Genomic DNA, 20,765 nt, shown 5'->3' on the forward strand with positions numbered 1-20,765 from the left:
AATACTAAACCTATAAATATATGCACATAGATCTATTTCCCCTCATCACACATAAATACATTTACATATGTACATGCATGCACTTAGAGTTCCACAAATGCCCCTTGCCTCCCAGTTCTTTCCTCTACCCCCCTTTATTTTCCTCTTGTCCCACTATCATGCTCAGCCTTCATTTCGGTTTCAGTAAATCTCTAGGTTGCATTGCCCTTGATCATGCCCTATCAGGCCTCCTACACCCTCCTTGCCATTGATTTTTTGATCACTTGTTGTTCCCTTGTCCCTGGCTTCATTAACACCCACTTCCTTTTGCCCCTTCTCCTCTCCCATGTCCCCCCAGAACCGTCTGTCCTGTTGTTTTCTACTCCAGATTGTTTATCTGGCCTATTTTATCTAGAGAGACTTGCAGAGATAATAAATTATATGCACACAAAAAAACAAGACAGAGCAAAACAAAGCAACAAAAGAAAACGAAACAATGACAAAAAAAAGAGAAAAGCCTGTAAATAATTTGAGGTCTGCTTATTGATCTTTAGGAGTGTTTTCTAGTTGAGTGTGATGGGGTGCCATGCCCTGGCCCCAAAGCCGATTTTTTATATTACCTGGGGACTTCGTTGCTTTGTTACCCTTGCTGTTCTGTTGTACACCCTTAGTGTTTCACTTCAGTGTGTTGGGTCAGATCAGGCACAATTTCCGCACTGTGTCTCCAGTGTTGTCCCCCATAGCACTATGGGTCAATGAGGGATGTTGTGTCTCATAGTGGGCCAACCCTATGGTCCTCTCTGTGCTTTGGCTCACTTCTATGCAATAGATAATATACTGGAAGTCCTTCAACTTATGAGGCTGCTGGGCCCAAGGTCAAGGAAGCAGACAGCTGAGTCTTCCCTCAGGCAATATAGGTAGAGCCTGCCCACCGGCAGAAAACAACAGGTGGGTCATGAACAGTCAGCAGCTCAATAGCTCAGGTGGTATATTGAACTCAAGCAATTCAACACCAACCTTAAACTCAAGCGATGTACACACCAGCAGCATGGCAAAGCAGGTCTTGAAGGAAGCAAGCTCTAGTGACAGGATCCATGGGTTGGCTTCTCCCACAGGTAGTGTAGCCAACAAGTTGAAAACTAGCTATAGCAGTCACATGCTGGTCCAATCACCAGAGAACAAGAGAGAGTAGGGGGGGGCGGGACTTGCAAAGCCATTTATCTCTTTGCTTCCAATCAAACTGCCACCTGACTAATCCCACATGTTCCTATCAGCCAGTTTGGCACAGTAAACCTACCTATCACATGGGGCTTTGCTCCAGTAAAGAGTTAAGGTCATGGAAACTCATGGGGCAGTTCTACCCAGTCCTATAGGGTCCTTATGAGTCAGCATTGACTCCATGCATTGAGTTTTTGTTTGTTTGTTTTGGGTTCTACTTGATATTTGTAGAATGAATTATTTTCCCATATAGGTCTTTTGGCCATGCTTATGATAGGAAGATATAGTTGATTCTATTGCTTCTGAGAGTTGATTGCTATAGGAATGGGGTACATTTTGCTGCCCTCTAAGTGAGCTCTACATTATGAAATTCATGCACAACGGAGCACATCAGAGATATGCAAGCTCTTCTTAAAGAGACAGAATGTTTTCATATTAGCTTTCCTTGACTGTAAATTGGTTGAATATATTAACATATTTAAAGAATGAATGTGTCAATCAGAAGAGGATTGACTAGCCAGACTATAGAAAAAGAAAAAAAGCAGAGTCACTGCAATATTAGCAATGTCCACCCAAATATGGTCCAGAGGAGAGATATAGCCTCCTGCACAATAGCTGCATCTAGACATTTTGCAATTAGCTCCTCTTCTTTTGTGACTTATGCTGGGTTTAACACACCAACAAAACAAAATTAATTTTCAAAGAATATGATATGTGCTTTTTCAGTAAAAACAGAAATGTGTTCATCATGGGGGAAAAACACAACTGTCGTTGGACTTGCTTTCATATTTTTACATTTTGCATTGTTTTTCTTTTGAATAACATAAGGGAAATTAGGAGACATACAAAAATTTTATGACTTTAAATGTCTTTGCCTTGCCCTGTTCTGATTCCATGCTCACCAAGAATCTTCATGCTGTAATTTAGCTCCCTGCGTAGGAGTTGCTCCATGGTTTCCTAGAATAGAATGTTGACATTAGTATTCCAGTCCATGCATCATCTATCTTTCCCATTGTAAGTCAATAAGTAGGGATTCTGATTTTATGCATCAGCCTGTGAGCTGGTTTAATTTGAGTTGCCCCTGAGATATGGGTACTGTTAATGAAAAACAAAATCAGGTTTGCATGTCTGTAAATCTAAAAGCCAGTGTCTACTCAATGTAGCTAATGAAAGCAAGACAGAGGAAACGGGAATCACCATACAGAGCAGAGCCCCACTGCCCATTCTCAGAAGAGACTAACCTGGGAGGTAATAGTGTCATTCTTCAGTGCCTGGTCCCCACAAACATCTTCTATGGACCTCAAACTAACCTGAATCCAACGTTTTCATTAGCCTGATTTTGCTGGGTTGTAGGCCCATACCACCTGCAACTGGAATCTTTGCACTCAGAAACATAAACCTCTGAGCAGAGTTAGTGTTGTCTGGCTGCTCAGATTTGTGCGTTTTCAGTGTCTTTGGTTTTAATCTACAGATCTTTTCAGTGCCTTTAGTTTTAATTTTTCTAGAATGTGATATGGAGTCCTAGTGGCACAAAGGTTAAGTGCTCAACTACTAACCCGCACTTTGGTGATTCAAATCTGGCTGCTGCTCCACAGGAACAAGGTGGCAGTCTACATCTATACAAAGCCCTAGAAACAATCTGCAGAAGTATGATTCTGTCATATAGGATTGCTATGATTTGGAATTGACTTAATGTCAGTGGGTTTGATTGTTTGGTTTAATACATAAAATACTGGTCATCTTTTTATGTGTTTAATTTTTATTCTGTGTACCTTCTTTGGGGAGGTATTTGTTCAGATCTATTTGGGTTGTTTGTTTTCTTATTATGGAGTGAGAAAGATCTTTCATTTTCACTTAATTTTTTAGCACATTTCCATATTTAAGGATTAAACCATTTAAAATCGAAGAAAGCACCATATGTCATTTCCCAAGAAACAGAAATATTAATGTCAGTGAGACAAACAAATATGGGCTATAATTGTAGGGATGGAAAAATTCATAGCTCAGCTCCTAGGAGCTAGTGTTCTGAGACTGTAACTCTATACAGGAATAGAAAACCTCATCTTTCTTGCTTGCAGTGGTTGGTGGTTTTGAACTGCTGACCTTGCAGTTAGCAGTCCAACATGTAATTAGGGCTCCTATCTTATCAATGTTGTTGTTAGGTGCCTTCAAGTCATTTCTGAATCATAGCAACTCTATTTGCAACAGAACAAGAAGTTCCTCCATGATCCGCACAATTGTTCTTGTGTTTGAAGCCATGGTTGCGGTCCCTGGGTCACTCCGTCTTATCAGGGAACTAGCTAAATTAGAAAAACAGACTTGGAGATAAACCAAAGGGTGACTGAAACTAAAATCCAAGATTAATCCATTTCCTGAATAGTAATATGCAATAGTGTTACTGAACTATGCAATCTCTGGTTATCTAGAGATTAAAATCAAATAAACAAGATAACTACAGATGCAAAACTCAAAAAGCAGAGCTTTTTTCCCTATCTATGATGACATATAGGCCAGGGGAGCCTTTTGAAGAATACAGATAGTCAATTCAAAAAGGACGATTCAACCAGCGTGCCATGAGCAAATTCAGAAGATGATACTGGATAGTTTAAAAACTATATAAAAGGGGGAAATGATCAAACAAAATTCACTATGTGTGAAAGCAAGAAAGATTTCCAAGCCTAACAGCAATATGGAGATAGCTAATGAATGGTCTCAAAGTCATACTTTTGGTGTTAAAGTTTCCCTACATAGGCAACTGGGGACCCTTTAATTTGGGGGAGAAGGGAAGGTTGACATAAGTCCTCTTCCTTTTCCCCTCCCTCAAAACCGAAAACAATGGTTTATGCTGTCATAGCAAAGAAAATGAAATTATGACAGTAGAGAATATGACTGAAATTTAGTGGATTTTACAAGTAAATACTAGTTCACAATCTGAGCATCTAGAGATCTTTTTAAAGATAGATTTTTCTTTGAAAGAAAAGTGTATTTCAAAAGGAAGTATCCCTTCTTAATCAGTCTGCAAACTTTTTTTCTTTTTTTTTGAAGTAATACCATTTATTTCATATTTGATAATACAATGATTAAAGGAAAATATATTCATGAAGAAAAAAAATCATATGAAATGTATTATAGAGTTTATACATTATTTACCCTACATGAAAAATCATTTTCTGTATAGTTTAAGAAAATAAATAGCACAATCCATATGTCAATTGTATCAAGTATATTTGTACATGTGTTGCCATCATGTAAGAGCCTTCAATAAAATATTTTAATTAAAAAGGAAAGAAACATCTATCCTTATTAAAATATGTGCAAATATTAACCTTGCATTTGCATATTTGTATAATCATATGTATAAATGATTTTGTTTTGCCATGCAGAACATAGAGGACCCCTGTTAGTGTAGTGGTTACTTACACCTTGGCCTGCGATCTACATGGTTGGCAGTTCAAAACCACCAGCAGCTCAGTGAGAGAAAGACTGGCTTTCTACTCTTAGGAACAGTTGCAGTCTCGGACACCCACACTGGGTGTTGGTGAGTCAGCATTGGCTCACTGGCAGGGAAGTTGGCTTAGTTTTTGTGTTTTAATCTGGTCAATTCGTCAAGATTGTAGACAAGGAGGAATATCTTTAAAAAATGTAAGTCATACCCTTAACATATATAATATAGTTGGGAAGATAAGATTAACACATATAATATATTAACTAGAAATGTAAGGCACAATGTTAAGAACCCTTAGCAAGTCATTTCACTCCTCTGGACATTATTTCACTAAACAATAAATTTAGAGGCTTTTTTAGAATTCCTAAGATTGGAAACTATCAAAGGAATGGTGAAATAGGGCTTTCAAGAGGATAGAAAAGTGTGGGCTGAGTACTTGGGGATGTGTTAGGGATCAAAATCCTTAAGAACACTTAGAAGGGGGAATAGAAGAAAGGTTTGTTTTAAGAGTTTGCATGGAAATAGGTTTTTCTCTTTTTAGAAAGTCACCCTCCCCTATTTCCCAAAGAGTCTCTGGATGGACTTGAACCTACAACCTTTCAGTTAACAATTTGGGCAACCTGTTGGTTCCAATAGAAATAACACAGTAGTATTTCAACATCATCTTGGGCTGGAAGGACATTTCTAAACCACCAGTTGTTAAACCTACAGAAGCAATTCCACCCTGTCTTATTAGGGTCTCTATGAGTCAGTATTGACTTGATGGTAGCGAATTTGGCTTTGGAGTTATCTATCTGTCAGAGTCCTGGTTGTGCAGTGGTTAAGTGCTTGGCTAACTGAAAGGTCAACGAAAGAAGTGACAGTCTGGTTTAGCAAAAGAGGATGCCCTCAGAAACCCTATGGGACAATACTCCATTCTATAGGGTCACTGTGGTCAGAAGTGATGAAATGGTGAAGGTATTTACTTATTGTTGTTGTTGTTTATTTGTTGTGGTGTATCAACATACCTTGACTCAATTGTATCCTGCACACTTGTTTTTTAATAAATCAATATCTACATGCTTTTCTTTTTCAAAACCAGAGAAGGGCCAATGCTCTGAATCACCATGGTCAAGTTCTATTATCTGCTGCCCACTATTTCCACTAACTTTTTCTGTTTCTGTCCCCTAAACTACTTGGTTTGCTTTTTAATCACATTGTTTTCGCCTTCCTTCAGAAACTCTTGATGTATACTCCAAATGTTTCCCAACTCTTTCTTGCTTATTTGGAAAACAACCTCCAGGTTCTTCCTCAGGTCTCTAGTAGGCAGTCTACCCCCAACCCTCACCTCCCACCCCACCCCAAGCCAAGGTCCCTTGGAGAGATGCTTACTTCTTCCATTGACATCGTTGCTTGTGCACATTTGTAATCTCTGTTGCAATCTTTTGTCATGTTGGCTTCTACTGGCTTGTTTATCTGTGGCTTTCCTGTTAGTTCGTGAGGTCCCTTATATTGGGTGTCATATGTGCCATTTACCACTGTATCTCTCATACTCACTGATGGAAATATATGTACTCACTGAGTGTGCACCTTGGAGTTCCTGTGCCTTATAATTTTCTTTCTTGTCTTCAACATGTAGACACCAAAGACTCATGCAAGGAGGAGATTCTAAAGTACCCCTCAGTGTTTACCATATTAAAGTTTCTTGATACTGTGAGCATTCGTTTTCAGAAAATATTTCAATAAGAGATTGCTAAGTAGGCATAAATGGAAGCAAAAGGAGAGTTCCCTGAAACCGTGGTCTTTTACAAGAAACAAATTTTATGAGTCATTGCCATTTTGAATTTCCATCACAGTATTGTGTCCTACGGGTTTTTACTCACTAATGACTTTGAGGGGAAAAAATTGCAAAAAGAAAGTTATCAGATCTATCAATGGTGCTTACCACTCTAGCTATTGTCACCCCCACCCCAATACAACAGTTAAATAAAGGCCAAGTCAGATGACAGTTTAGCTAACATTTTTCCTCTCAGAATAAGCAAAACCGATGCCAAGTAGAGCAGAAAGTATTGCTTTTCCCATTTTTTAAAGGCCTGATGACTGCCTGGGAGGGACTAACTAGCTTTTTGGAATCGCCAACTTTCTCACTGCCCAGGACATGTCATGCTTGATGCCATTCCTGCCATTTGAAGATAATGAGCCATCATCCTCTGTCAGAAATAAGAACTTACTTGATGAATAGGAACCCTGGCAAATCGTAAGTCCAGGAAATGCTTCAGAAGCATTCCATACCATTAAAGCACATCTACCTTGACTCCTTTTTGCCTTTTGTTACAGTCTCACCATTTATGGGCATTCTATTCTGATGCTATGCATTTCAGTAAAAGCATTATTTTGATCATTCTCCCTCATTTTCTTTTAATTACTTTAAATTCAAACTCAATTTCCTCAATCCTCATACAGTCTATAATTGCATGTAGGTGACGTCTTCTAAACCGTGGACTAAAAAGCCATTGTAATATTTCCTTTTGGGTCTAGCCAATGATGTATTTAACTACTATGAAGATGTGTTGGTCATGGGGGTGTGTTGCTGTCTGAATCGGACTTGTGGCAACCCCGGGTGCGCTCCAGAGAGTTTGCAAGGCTGGGACCATTCTCAGAAGATTAACAGGTTTATCTCCCTAGGGACATCTGGGCAGGTTTGCACCAGCAACTTTGTGGCTAGTAGTCAGTCATGTATTTAACCATATTTGACACGAAGGATACTTTGAAAATAGTATCTTCAAATACTTTTATATAGAAATGGCACAATCCCTCAAAAATCAATCTTATTTATTATTCTTATATTACCATGAAATATTTTCCTAATTCAGGTTTTATGACAAGAAGACTAGCACATGTCCCCGATGCCTACAGTGCCCATGTTGGTCTAGTGATCTGACTCATAGCGCTCCTCTGGATGAGCGTGGGATTCAGAGGGCTTCCTCGGATGTCATCTTTATGGAGCAGACTGGAGTGGCAGGGGTTCGAATAGCTGACCATTCTTGAGTGGCTGAACACCTAACCACTGTTCACCTGGGCTCCTTTCGTGGGTTCCACATAATCGAATTTTAATGAAAAAAATGCAATCTGGAACACAAAAAGGAAAGAAAAGAAATAGATATATGAAAAAGTAAAGGTTCGAAATCGTTAGTATGATTTTCTGAAACATGTTCACATGCATTAACTAGATTCATTGGGCCCTTTTGTTAACATCAAGATAAATTGTATACCAATGTGTGATAAGCTCTGAAATCAAATCTGATTTCATTACTTCATAGGAACTCCCTCTACAGTTTAGTTTATTCATTTTAGATAAAGTCCAAAAATTACCAAATCAGTCTGCCATACTTCAGTGTCCTGTTATGCAAAATTGGGATGGTTGTTAAGCAGACTGTGTTAGTCTGGGTATTTTAGAGAAACAAATCCCCAGAAACGCATAAGAGAGAGTTTTATATAAAGGTTAAGTGCGCATCGAGAAAACATCCCAACTTAGTGCTGCCCAAACCCACAAGTGCAACATTAACCCATATGTCCAACACCAATCCACAAAGTCCTCCTCCATCTCACAAAACACACAATGATGCCGACTGCAGGAGGAAAGCCAAATCTGTGAACATGCAAGCATCTCAGGAGTCTCCACAGCTGCTCCAGCACCCAGGGCTGCCTCAGGGTAGGTCCATGTGGCTTCTCCTTGGGGATGTCTCACAGGACGTGAGCATTGCCAGCTGAAGCAGGGAACTGGCTAAGGCAGCTGCATCCTGGTGCGACCATCAGAGAGTAAGAGATCTGAGAACTAGAAAGGTGAGGCTCGCTGAGTCATTTATTCCTCGGCCCTTCAATTAACCCCACGTGTGTTTATTGGCCAGGTTGGCACAATAAACTAATTACTTCACGGACATAGTACGTTTATAGCACTTAGAACAAGATCCAGAATACAGTCATCATTATATAATTCATTCTTTATGTGCTTGGTGTAGAACAAGCAGATTGAATTTTCAGTCAAACAGTATTTATATGATATATGTTGAATTTCAACAAGAATTAACAAAGTGATCTCAGGCTTCAGCATCCTTTTTACATATACACTAGGAGCATACTTATATGCTCACATTCCCTCATACAGAAAATCTTAAATGAATATGGAAATAAATAAAAATAGATGTTTCACTTGTTTTAAGGTATGATTTTCAATAACCTATACATTCTAAAATGTAAAAATTTAATACTGCTTAAAATATGGTATCAAATACATTTTTACTGAGTAGACTCTATATGCCAGGCACTATAATAGATTCAAAGAGCCCTCGTGACACAATGGCTAAGCATATGGCCACCATCTGAAAGGTCAGTGATTGTGGTTCAAAGCCACCAGCAGCTAAACACAGAGAGCTGTTCCTGTAAAGGTTACAGCTCCAGAATCTACGGTGTGCTGTAAGGTCGCTTAACTGCCAATTAACGATATTTTTCTTTTAAGAGTTTAAATTGACTCCACAGCACTGATGCATAACAACAACAAAAATCCTCAGCACTACCTACATTCCCTTATCTATTCATCTTTTGAATCTCTGATGAAGGGACAGTCATTAATTAAAAGACTAAGTTAAAGGCCAGGTTACAAAGCTAGGTAGTTGTAAGCAAAGCTTTCAACCCAGACATTCCGACTCCAGTTTTCACACTCAGCATTTCAACTTACTTTTCAGAGAATGTGTTCTCCCTTTCAAACAAACGAAATCAATAGTTCATATTGAAAAGCATGGATGATGGAAAGATAATCACTTATCTGAATCAACTCCTTTCTAGACTTGGTCCAGGTAGCTTTGATTTTCTAACTGATTTTAAGATTACATTCTTCGTCTTTGGTTGTTTGCAATTTTTTCATAGTGGGTCAAGGCATGGGTTTCTATTTACTTATCTTCTTTGAGATTCTTTGGACTACTTGAAGTTGACGTTTCTTTCATCTCTCCAGTAGAACTCTCAGCCACATTTACCTCAAATAGTATCTATACCCCATTGTCTTTTCTTCTTTCTGGCAATCAGCTCTATCTTTACCCTTCTAGTTATATCATTCTCATCTCTGACTGTGTTACCTATCTTTTAAGTTACTATGTGCAATAATCTATATATTGATCCTCTCCAAACTTGAATGGGCATGTAAATAGTCATAGAAGTGCAAATTCTGATTAAATCATTGTTTGGTAGTACCTGAATGTCCCTATTTTCAACTAGCCCAGTTGTGAACCCTATCGTGGCTTCTGCTTAGCTTGGCATGCTTTTGAGACTCTAAAACCTGAAACTTCTCCTGTCCTTCACATAACCTCATTTGGATTACAAAACGTGTTTTGGCGTGAGTTCTTTCAGTGTTCCAAGCAAAGAACCAAGGTATAAACAACTGCAGAAACCTAACATTTGGGTGCCACAATAATCAGTTGAAAAACTTTGGACTTCGCTTTTTTTTTTTTAAATCATTTTATTGGGAGCTTGTCCAGCACTTATCCATAAATATATCCATTGTGTCACGCATATTTTCACATTTGCTGCCATCATCACTTTCAAAACATTTTCTTTCTACTTGAGCTCTTGGTATTGGCTCCTCATTTTTTTTCCTTCCCTCTCTCCCTTACCCTCTCTCCCTCATGATCCCTTGAACATCTATAAATTATTATTATTTTTTCATGTCTTACACTGACCAATGTTTCCCTTCATCCACTTTTCTGTTCTCTGTCCCCCTGGGAGGGGATTATATATAGATCATTATGATCACTTCCCGCTTTCTCTCCCCACCTTTCCTTTACCCTCCTGGTATCATTACTCTCATTATTGATCCTGAGGGGTTTATCTCTCTGGGATTCCCTGTGTTTCTAGCTCTTATCTGTACCTATGTATATGCTCTGGTCTAGCCAGATTTGTAAAGTAGAATTGGGATCATGACTGTGGGGGGAGGAAGCATTAGAGAACTGGAGGAAAGTTGTATGTTTCATCGGTGCTATACTGCACCCTGACTGGCTCATCTCCATCCCTGTGACCCTTCTGTAAGGGGATGTCCAATTGTCTACAGATGGGCTTTGGGTCTCCACTCTGTACTCCCCATCATTCACATTGATATGATTTTTTGTTCTGGGTCTGATACCTGAGCTCATGATTGCACAGGTTGGTGTGCTTCTTCCATGCAGGCTTTGTTGCTTCTCAGCGAGATGGCCACTTGTTTATCTTCAAGTCTTTAAGACCTCAGTTGCTACATCTTTTGATAGCCAGGCACCATCAGTTTTCTTCACTTCATTTGCTTATGCACTCATTTTGTCTTCAGCGGTTGTGTTGGGAAGGTGTGCATCACAGAATGCTGGGTTATTAGAGCAAAGTGTTCTTGCATTGAAGGAGTACTTGAGTAGATGCCCAATGTCTGCCTGCTACCTTAATACTTAACATGTAAAGATATGTACATAGATCTAGTTCCCTATTGTTATATATAAATATATTTACATATGTACATGCCTATATTTAGACCTCTATAGATGTCCATATACCTCCTAGTTCTTTTCTCTATTTACTTTGACTTTCCTCGTGTCCCACTCTCATGTTCGGCCTTCATTTTGGTTTCAGTAATCCTCTTGCCCTTGATTTGGGTTTAATTAATCCTCTTGCCCTTGATTGCCCTTAATCAAGCCCTACCAGGTATCCCTATCATCGATTTTAGATTACTTGTTTTTCCCTTGTCCTTAAGTTTGTTATCAACCATTTCCTTTTTCTCACCTCCCCCTTTCCTATGTAACACCCCCCCCCAACCATCAGTCCCATTGTTTTCTCCTCTGGATTGTTTATCCCGCCTATCTTATCTAGATAGACATGCAGAGACAATAATAAGTACAAAAACAAGACAGGGCAAAACCAAATAGCAAAACAAAACAACAACAAAAAACCCAAGGACAAAAAAAGGCCTATAAATAGTTCCGGGTATGTTTGTTGACCTTTAGGAGTGTTTTCCTGTAGAGTCTGCTGGGTTGCCATGCCCTAGCCCCAAAGTCTATTTTTGGTATTCCCCTGAGACGTTATTGCTTTGCTCCCCTTGGTGCTCTGTTGCAAGCTCTTGGCATTTCTCCCCGGTGTGGTAGGGTCATATCAGGCACAATTCCCACACTGTGTCTCCAGTGTTGGCCCTCATAGCTCTATGGTTCAGTGAGGGACATTGTGTTTGTAGTGGGGCTGATCTTATGGTCCTCTCTGTGCATTGGCTGCTCTGAGCAGGAATATCATCCTTGGGACTTGGTGGGCCAGGATGTGTTCCACTCTCTCTCTTCCCTCTTGGTTTGCTCCTGTGTGCTCTGATCAGATGTGCCCCTCTCCCTGAGCTGTCGCATCAGTGTTATCCTTTTCAGGTAAGTTGAGCTCGGGACAGTTTTCTGTCACTGGAGTGGGCACAGATGTCTGCCTCACTGACTCTTTCAGTACACTTTTCATTTTGGACTTCACCTCACCACCTTTGAGAAACAGAAGCACGGGCAGCCCAGATCGAACTTTCTACGTTTGTCAGACAAACTGAAAGGCTTGCAGTCTGAAACCAAGAGGGAGCTAGGACCTTCCACTCCCGACCTGGCTGCAGACATCCCCAGGACCATTCAACACTCTCACCCCCACTACCCTTGCGTGTCTGCCTTCCTATTCTCCCATGGGCTTCCTGCTTCGGTTTTGCTGCATGTCTACCTTTCTGCTTTCCTGTGCCATCCTTGCCTCAATATTTCCCTAAGCCTCTCTTCCTGTGATGCCGTCAGAAGACTGCTGCCCACAGTTTTGGGGAATTCTGGTGCCAAAAGCCCTTTTGCTTTCCAGTATTTTGCCCCACGTTGCTGCCTTCCTGGTAACAGCAAACTGCTGCTCGCCTGAGCCCTTTAAGTGCTGTGTTGTTTAAATCTGTTGGTCTTCCTGCAGGATGCCAGTTCCCCACACTTGCTCCTCTCAAACCCCCGACTCCATTTTCTGCAGGGTACTCAAACATGTGACTCCACAAACCTCACTGAGATGGTGTCTCCCAACCTCCCTGCCATTTTTGTTGCAGGACACCTAAGTATGTGGTCTTCTAACTCCCTCACCAAGATGGTGTCCAGTGATCCAACCACACAGTCAGGGGAAGGGGACTTCATGGCTAGCCAACATCTTCCAGTCCCTATGGGTATGCCTTCCCCCGGCTCTGTCCGGTTTTCCGGGGCAGTCCTGCCCAGTTCCCATGGTTTTCTGCTTTGGCTTTCTCCAGCTGCCCCACACCTATGTGCTCCAGTCTACAAATGAGTAGCTTGGTTTGGGTTTGGGTGTTTGACCCATGTTCTTCTGCCAGGTTGTTGTTTTGGTTCTCCTGCTTTGTTGTTGTTGTTGTTGTTTTGTTTTGTTTTTCCTTTTGCCAAGCTTTGACAAAAGGCATTTGAAAGCAAGGACACTGAACAACTGCTGACCCTGTTGTTTCACCCAACAGGCTTTCAAGCTCAGCTGTCTCTGGCCTCCAGCCCCTGCTCCCAGCCTCCTGCCTATGCACCGTGGATGGGCCCATTCACCAGGATATTTATGTTCCTGATACAGTTTCACTGGTCCAGTAGGTGTCCAGCCAAGGATTCCAAGTTCCCTAGAGTGGCTGCCTGTATACTGAGCAAATTGACAGGGCCTTTGTCCCCTTCAAAGGTTCCAGAAAGGCCACTCATAAGTCTTTGAAAATAATGGTAAGGCCACGCCAAGCAGTGGTCCTGCTTTCGGAAGTTCTGGTGAGTTACTCAGGCTAGCAATTTCCTCTGTCAGCTCTGAAAGGTCACCTGAGCCGGTGGCCTATAAATGCCTTGCTTGTTGTCTAGAAAACAGCCAGGGCTCAGTTTGCGGGCAGACATTCGGTCCCCTGATCCACTACCATGGACAGAGGCATCTGTCAATGGCCCAAGTTTCACAGAGCCCTAAGTTCCACAGCACATGCTAGAACTTCAGGTTAAGACCCTGTGGCACCAGGCAATCTAACCTCCCTGCTGCTTCTGTTTTCTAGATGGTCAATCAAGAATCCATTCCCACAGGGAATGCTTTTGTGTACTGTAACTTGTCTTTTGTTCCAGATCTAACCTGCAGACACTCTGTCCGGCCCCAGTACATTATAGGTGATGGGTATCCTCCCCCCACACAGCACACCTTCCGTTCTTAGCCTGATTCAGCCAGAGCATGTCTGCAAAGGGACGGGAAAGCAGGTGGAGGACCCCTGATGTTCAAGCATTTTCCCTCTTCAGAAGTAGTAAAGACCTTTGTTCCAAGTGTGTGCCAAGGACCTAGAGACTGAAGGCCTCTCTACCTCCAGCCCAGCCACACACCCCTCAGTCCCTGAACCCATAGAAGCTGGGCCGGGGCTGTGGTGGCCCCATCAAAGTTCTACCCTTAATAAAGGCAGCTGGGGAGTTTGGTTCTTGGACAATTCGCAAGCCTTTCACCCTAGTTGAACTCAAGCAGATTAAGGATGACCTAGGCAGTTAGTCAGACAATCCAGAACATAGAGACCTTTCAGCACCTCCCCCTAACCTATGACTTGGCTTGAGAGGATGTAATGATATTTCTAGGACAAACTATGACAGACTTTGAGGGAAAGTAAGTGTTAAAAGCAGTTAGGAAATTTGCAGAAAATTTACATGTGATGAATGATAGGTATCCAATAAGAGAAACAGCTGTGTCTCCAAGTGACCTCACCTGGGATTATAATGATCGCTATGAGGGGTGGGCCCGGGAACATTTTCCGGTGTGTATCAAAAATGGACTAAAATCAGGGCAGCAAAAGGCCATCAACTACACCAAAGTGACAGCCATTAACCAGGGGGCTAATGAAACTACGGTAAGTTTGGGAGCGCAGCTGAGAGAAGTCATTAGACTTCTTAGTAGACTTAGACTCCTAGAAAAGGCAAGTCCGACTCAGAAATGAATTTCTCACACAAGTCACATCAGACATCTGAAAACAGCTCCAGAATTTAGTGCAAAAAAAAAGCTTAAAGGAGTTACTCTAGAAGAGATGGTTATTATTGCCAGTGTAATCATTTGCACTACAGATTTTGACCAAAAGTCCAGGCTCAGGAGAGGGACACAGGAAAGATGTTAGACATGCAGGTATTGTCCTCCACAGCTAAGCAATGCCATTCCACTGCCTCCCAGGTTTCAAGGCCCCTGCCCTGGGTACACAATCCCATGTGTGTGTTGGCATTTGTGCGATGGGGCAAAGGTTGCCCTAACGGAAACAGGCCTCCCCGAGGGCCATGATATCAGTGTAAACAAACTGGCCACTGGCAGCACTCTGTCCTATGGGGAAACTCAAGAGGAGAGCCATCTGCTGGCCAGTCTGCACCTGCTACCTGGACGAAGCAAACCATCTGGATGGCCCAGCAGCAAAGGATTGCTGTGCCTGGTCTGGAAACCTGGTTGTGCAGGAATGCTTGAAGGGGGGTCAATACATTTTTTCCGATTTTGGTGCTGTCTACTCTCTCCTTACCTCTTTCCCTGGACCCCTGGAACAACACACGTGCGCTATCATGGGAATGTCAGGAAAACCTGTAGTCAACCACTTCACAGGACCCTTCAGGTGCCTCTGGGACAACTTGTATTTCTCTCATAACTTTCTGATAGTCTTTGAATGCCCAGCTGCTCTTCTCGGCTGACATGCATTGTCTGACTACACGCCTACATAGTCATAGGCCTCATCCTAGTCCCACTATGGCTTTCTAAATGTTCCTTACTTCCAATGAGCTGCCACACCCCATCAAGCTCAGGGGTGCCAAATCAGGGCACTTCTAGCAGCTGTCCAAAAACCTGCTGACGTGGCAGTAGTGCACTGCCCAGGCCATCAGAAGGTGACTCAGAAATTGCCGTGGACAACCAAGCAGCTGACAGGACAGCCAGACAAGCAGCCCTTGGCAAAAAAAACCCTTAGAATCCATAAATGCTGTGATTCCCTCAAATCAGCTTCCTCTTCCAGATTACTTTCCTGAGGAAGTAGAACAGGCTAAATTCTGCCTCTGACCTGACGGATGATCAGATCTCCCATGGGTGATGGGAGAAAAACAGCGAACTCCTATTGCCAGAAAGGTTACGGTGGACAAATGTAAAAGCTTTTCACGACACCGCTCATCTTAGCTATAAACCTTCCTTGACCTGGCTCACTCAACAGTTCTGTGGGGCCAACTTAACCTCAATGAACAAGTCAGTACACTCTCACTGGCCCACTTTCTCAGGGGGCTCTGGGAAATCACCTTGTTCAGCATGCTCAGTGCAATGGATCTTACCCTGGGAAGACTGGCAGATAGATTTCACCCAAGTTCCAGCCATCTGAGGATTCAGGTATCTTCTGGTGTTCATAGACACCTTCACCAGGTGGAAGGAAGCATATCCCACTCGAGCTGAGAAGGCTTATGAAGTGTCTAAAAGGTTACTTCAGGACATAATTCCTCGATTTGGGCTTCTCAAATCACTACAAAGTGATAATGGGCCTGTTTTCATCTCCCAAATAACTCAGGCAGTCTCTTAGCCCGTAGGAATTACTTATTGTCTCCACTGCACAAGGAGGCGCAGTCCTCAGGACAAGGAGAGAGAATTAACTAGCACTCAAAGCTAACCCCCAGGAAACTCATACAAGAAACTCAGATGAACTGGAAAGATGCACTGCCAATAGCTCTATTACCTCTCAAAATTGCCCCATGGCAACCTACATGTTTAAGCCCTGATGAAGTTTTATAAGAGCGACCCTTCTTTATAGCAAAGCCAGCTAAAGACTCTGAAGTGTCCTTAATACAGCAATATGTAAGGTGACCAGATTTTAACATTGCTAAAGCGGGACACCATTGACCTGGGGGGAAGGGGGGTGGTTCTTGATTAAAAATTTGGTCTATATCATTTTGCCACCACTATAAAATATAAATAATATGAGTACTGTCTGCTAAATTCAAGAAAATTTATGTATTTATGAAACAAATAAATTACCTAAATTATCTGAATAGCTGATTTGTTGACATCACTTGTTTAACTAGCACTAGCACGCAGTACGATGTGTATTGCCTGAGAGACAGTTACAACATGTTTTCGTCGTTGCCAATGCCAAAAAATGCCATTGTTCATTAAGCCCAAACAATGATGATCGGACTCTAACAACTGACCAACACTGCGAACTTACATAAGCAGTTCTTGATAATCCGTTCTCAACAATTACTTGTTATTATTAAAGCTTAACATTATAAAATTAACAAAAAATAATATAAAACTCATATCCTGGCGAAATAGCCACATGGCAGCCAAAAACAGTATATTCCCTTCCCGTTCTCCTGCCGTTCCCTAGCTTGTCGTGCATTCTTTCCAAAAATAGGGACTTTTTAAAAACGCCCCAGGACGCGGGACAAATTGTTAAAAATCGGGACTGTCCCGCCAAAAGTGGGCCATCTGGTCACCTTAGCAATATGTGATAAAAGTGGCCAATGCCAAGGGGCATTCCCTCAGTGAGGACTCATCCAGGCCCAAGGGGAGGAAAAGGCTGGTCCCCTTGTGCCTCCCTGGAGACCTAGTTCTTTTCAAAACTTGGAAGAATGGATCCCACATTTCACAGCTCCAGCCAGTCTGGAAGGGTCCCTTCCAAGTAATTCTCTCTACGCGCCCCCCTGCCATTAAAGTTCCAGGACAAAGTGCTTGGGTCCATCATTCATGGGTAAGCCGAGGACGCCACGGGTAAACTGTGGACTCCATGGCAACCAGACCCGTCAGATGCAGATCAAACAGACAAGCACTCCTGTGAGCTGTTGGACAGTCTTAAGATGGGGTTTCACTGACAGCCCAGGACGGAGAAGGGCTCCACAGCAAACCCTACCGCAGACCCACAACAGTCTTTAAGCAAGTAAATACTTTCACACAGTTCCTGGGTTTAAAGTAAACTTTCACCCATGCCTGTCAGTCCAGACTTAATACCTCCTTATATTTCCTTTCAAATCTTCCAGTGTGGCACTAGCACACCCTTCTGAGGGCACTGCGATCTCACAGCTTTGCCCCAGTCTTACCTAAACTGTCCCTCGGTTTTGTTTCTTCCTGAAGTCATCAGGTTACTAATGACCCCAAGCCAAGATTGCCAACCCCAGATCATCAGTGCCTGGATCACCCCAACCTCCTCCACCATAGGTCCCTTAGTGGACAGCCCCTCCCAACAGAGTAGGAAGGGTGTGAACCCCAAAGCCCCACACCGGTTCCTGTAACAACATAAGGCAGCCAGAGACATAGTACCCTCAAAGATTTGGGTCCATACTCCTTCAGTGGGGAAATGTTAGGTAGCTAGCTTAGGGACAGGAGGGTTGTCCCTCCCATGCCTGCAAAGGCCCCCATTGGGAAGATTGGAAAAAAATCAGGTAGCCATTGGTGGGAAGACCCCAAACTGAGTATGCACAGACAAACGCCCCCTAGGTCCAGGTAAAGCCAATACTTTGGACACACCCACCTTAGATACATCACAGGTGAGCCTGTGGGGGTTAACCAATACATTCAACTACACCTCCTGCAGCAAGTGGTGCAGGATAGAATAAAGGCAGGGAGCATGCCCCAGCACACTCTCTTGCCTCCTTGCTCACTTGCCCTCTTGCCACCCTCTTCTAGCCAGTCTCTTGCTCTGCCCTTGCTCAGGGGCATACTATAAGGAGGGCCTCTAGCATGCTGGGGGATGCATGTGCCTTCGTGCCTCCTCAGGTCCCACTCGGGCCTACTCCGGGCCCACGTGCACTTGGCCTCTTGGCCTTCAGGGATTTCTCTTGGACTCTGGGGATTCCTCAGTTCCACATTCTTTTCCACATGGTCATTTGTACCCCGTTGTAACCCCAGCATGGCTTCCCCGTGGCTTGGCACACTTTCCAGAAATAGCGTGTGCCCTTTTGAGACTGTAAGACCTGAATATTCTCCTGTCCTTCATAAAACCTCACTTGGATTACAAGTGTGAATTCCTTCAGTGTACAAAGCAAAGACTGATATATAAACCACCCCAGAAACCTAACACCTCTTTCTATATATTATTTCTCTTTTCAACAGTGTTCAAATTGGTATTAAATTCATCTATTGAATTTTAATTTGGGTTATTTGTATTTCCATTTCAGAAGCTCTATTTAGTTATTTTTAAAAGACTTCACTCGTTCATATTTTGCTGCAGATATTAAATTTGTGACTTTTATTTCTTTAACAAATTAAGTGAACCCTTTTATTTAGAACATATCTCTGATCATTTCAATCACAATTTTCATGTATATTTGTTCTTGTTTCCATATAGGTTCAGTTATATCTGTAGTTACCCAATTATTGACAGTAATAATTTGAGATTGAGAATAAACTTTTCTTCTTGCTGAGAGGATGATTTTATTTCTCTGCCATTCGCTTGGGGCCTCTTACCAGTGTGGGGCCCCTTACCAGGCAGGATTTTTCCTAGTTAATCTAAAGTATCTGAGGACACAATATCACATGAATGAAAGTTTACCTCGATTTCAAGTTTTCCTAGAAATGTAGCCATTCAGAAGTTTAGTCAATCTGATGGACCCCTACCTAAACTAGCTCCATATTTTAAATTTAGTCCCCTTATTTTATAATACTACCACAACTGCCACTACAACTAAAGGTCAATTCCTGACACACTTTTGTTATCAACCTAGCAAACTCTGCCCAGGAGTCATGTTCAATAGTAAAATTATTTTTTTAGCTTATTTTATGAAATTCAAAAATTGCATGTTAAAGAACATAATCCCTATTGTCATGATTTTAAAGAAAATTGTATTCTTTCATCTGCCAATTGTTTACTCTTTGATAAGTCAGTATTTTCACAGGTAGAACCCCTTACTTGGAAAATAAAAAGCAAAAAGAAGAAAGCAAACAGAGGATCTCAATGTCTGCCCTCGTTAAAACGGTGCCTTTCTTAGATTCAGTTTCGAAAGCTTAAATTTAGATTTCTTAGGTTTCATTTAACAATTTGATTATAGCAATTTTTAGCAAATTACATATAACAATTTGCTTATAGCAACTTATAGCAAATTACATATAATGTTATAATTAGCATTGATTTATCAGTTGTTTGTTGAAGAGTCCATTTATTTAATGAGTACACAGCCAAAGGGAAGAAATAATGCAATGTTTGAAAAATTTTGAAAATATATAAAAAGATCTATTAGTTAGAACTTCACATTTTGTCCTGTGAGCATCCACAAGACCATTGAGGAATGATTTAGGGGGATCCCGGAAAGATGGCACCAACATAGGATCCCTTGCATGAACAACTGGCTGTTTCATCACCACATTTGTAGGTGAGGTAGCCATGCTGGGGCACGTGGATGTGAGACCTGCCACTACAGGCTGGCTGCTTCTGCTATTGGTTGATTTTCTGTAGTCTATGTCTTTTCTTCCCAGGTATGTGCCTTCCTGTGGACCTGCACCCCCGATGTCATGCTGTGCTCTTGTTTCCAGATCCAAGGGTCTATTCAGCAAGGGTGACCACTGCCTTTTCACTGTCACCAAACTTTTCACTATCTCCTTAAAGTCTCTTTCACTGATAAGGAAATGTGTCTTATCTGCCCTTCACCTCCTTTCTGCTGGAGAGGTACGTGGGAAAACTTGTTTCTGCTTCTCTTTTGTTTTAGGATTCCTGACATCCTCATTTCTTTACTTTTGTTCATTTCTGTCTAGCTAACAGTCCCCCTCAGGGAAAGTCAGCCTTCCCTTCCAAAGATTTGTCCCTCCAGATATTTTTATCTTATTATCCACTAGAGGAAGTGCTCTGTCTAAACTTCCTTCCACCTCTATTTAAGTTGCATGTGTGCTACCCCACATCCATCTATGGTTCTGTGGATTTCAGATCACTGGCCTTATCATTCTCTTCAGTCGTTTTGCCTAATACATGACAAAACAGACATACATATTTAAGAAGACTAGCTGAGTACATTATTTTCAAGCTTACCTGTGCTGACCCTTTCCTCTGCTTCATGAGAGAAAGACCTGTCGATTAACTCCAGTAAAGGACCCTAGAAAACCAAATAATTATTGTCTGTCACTACGAATCTTAAAATTATTCAATGATATAGAAAAAAACCCTACACTCTACATAGCAAAA

This window comes from Echinops telfairi, unplaced genomic scaffold, assembly GCF_000313985.2.
Source record: "Echinops telfairi isolate 266 unplaced genomic scaffold, ASM31398v2 ScPeMD7_7475;HRSCAF=8513, whole genome shotgun sequence".
NCBI lineage: Eukaryota > Metazoa > Chordata > Mammalia > Afrosoricida > Tenrecidae > Echinops > Echinops telfairi.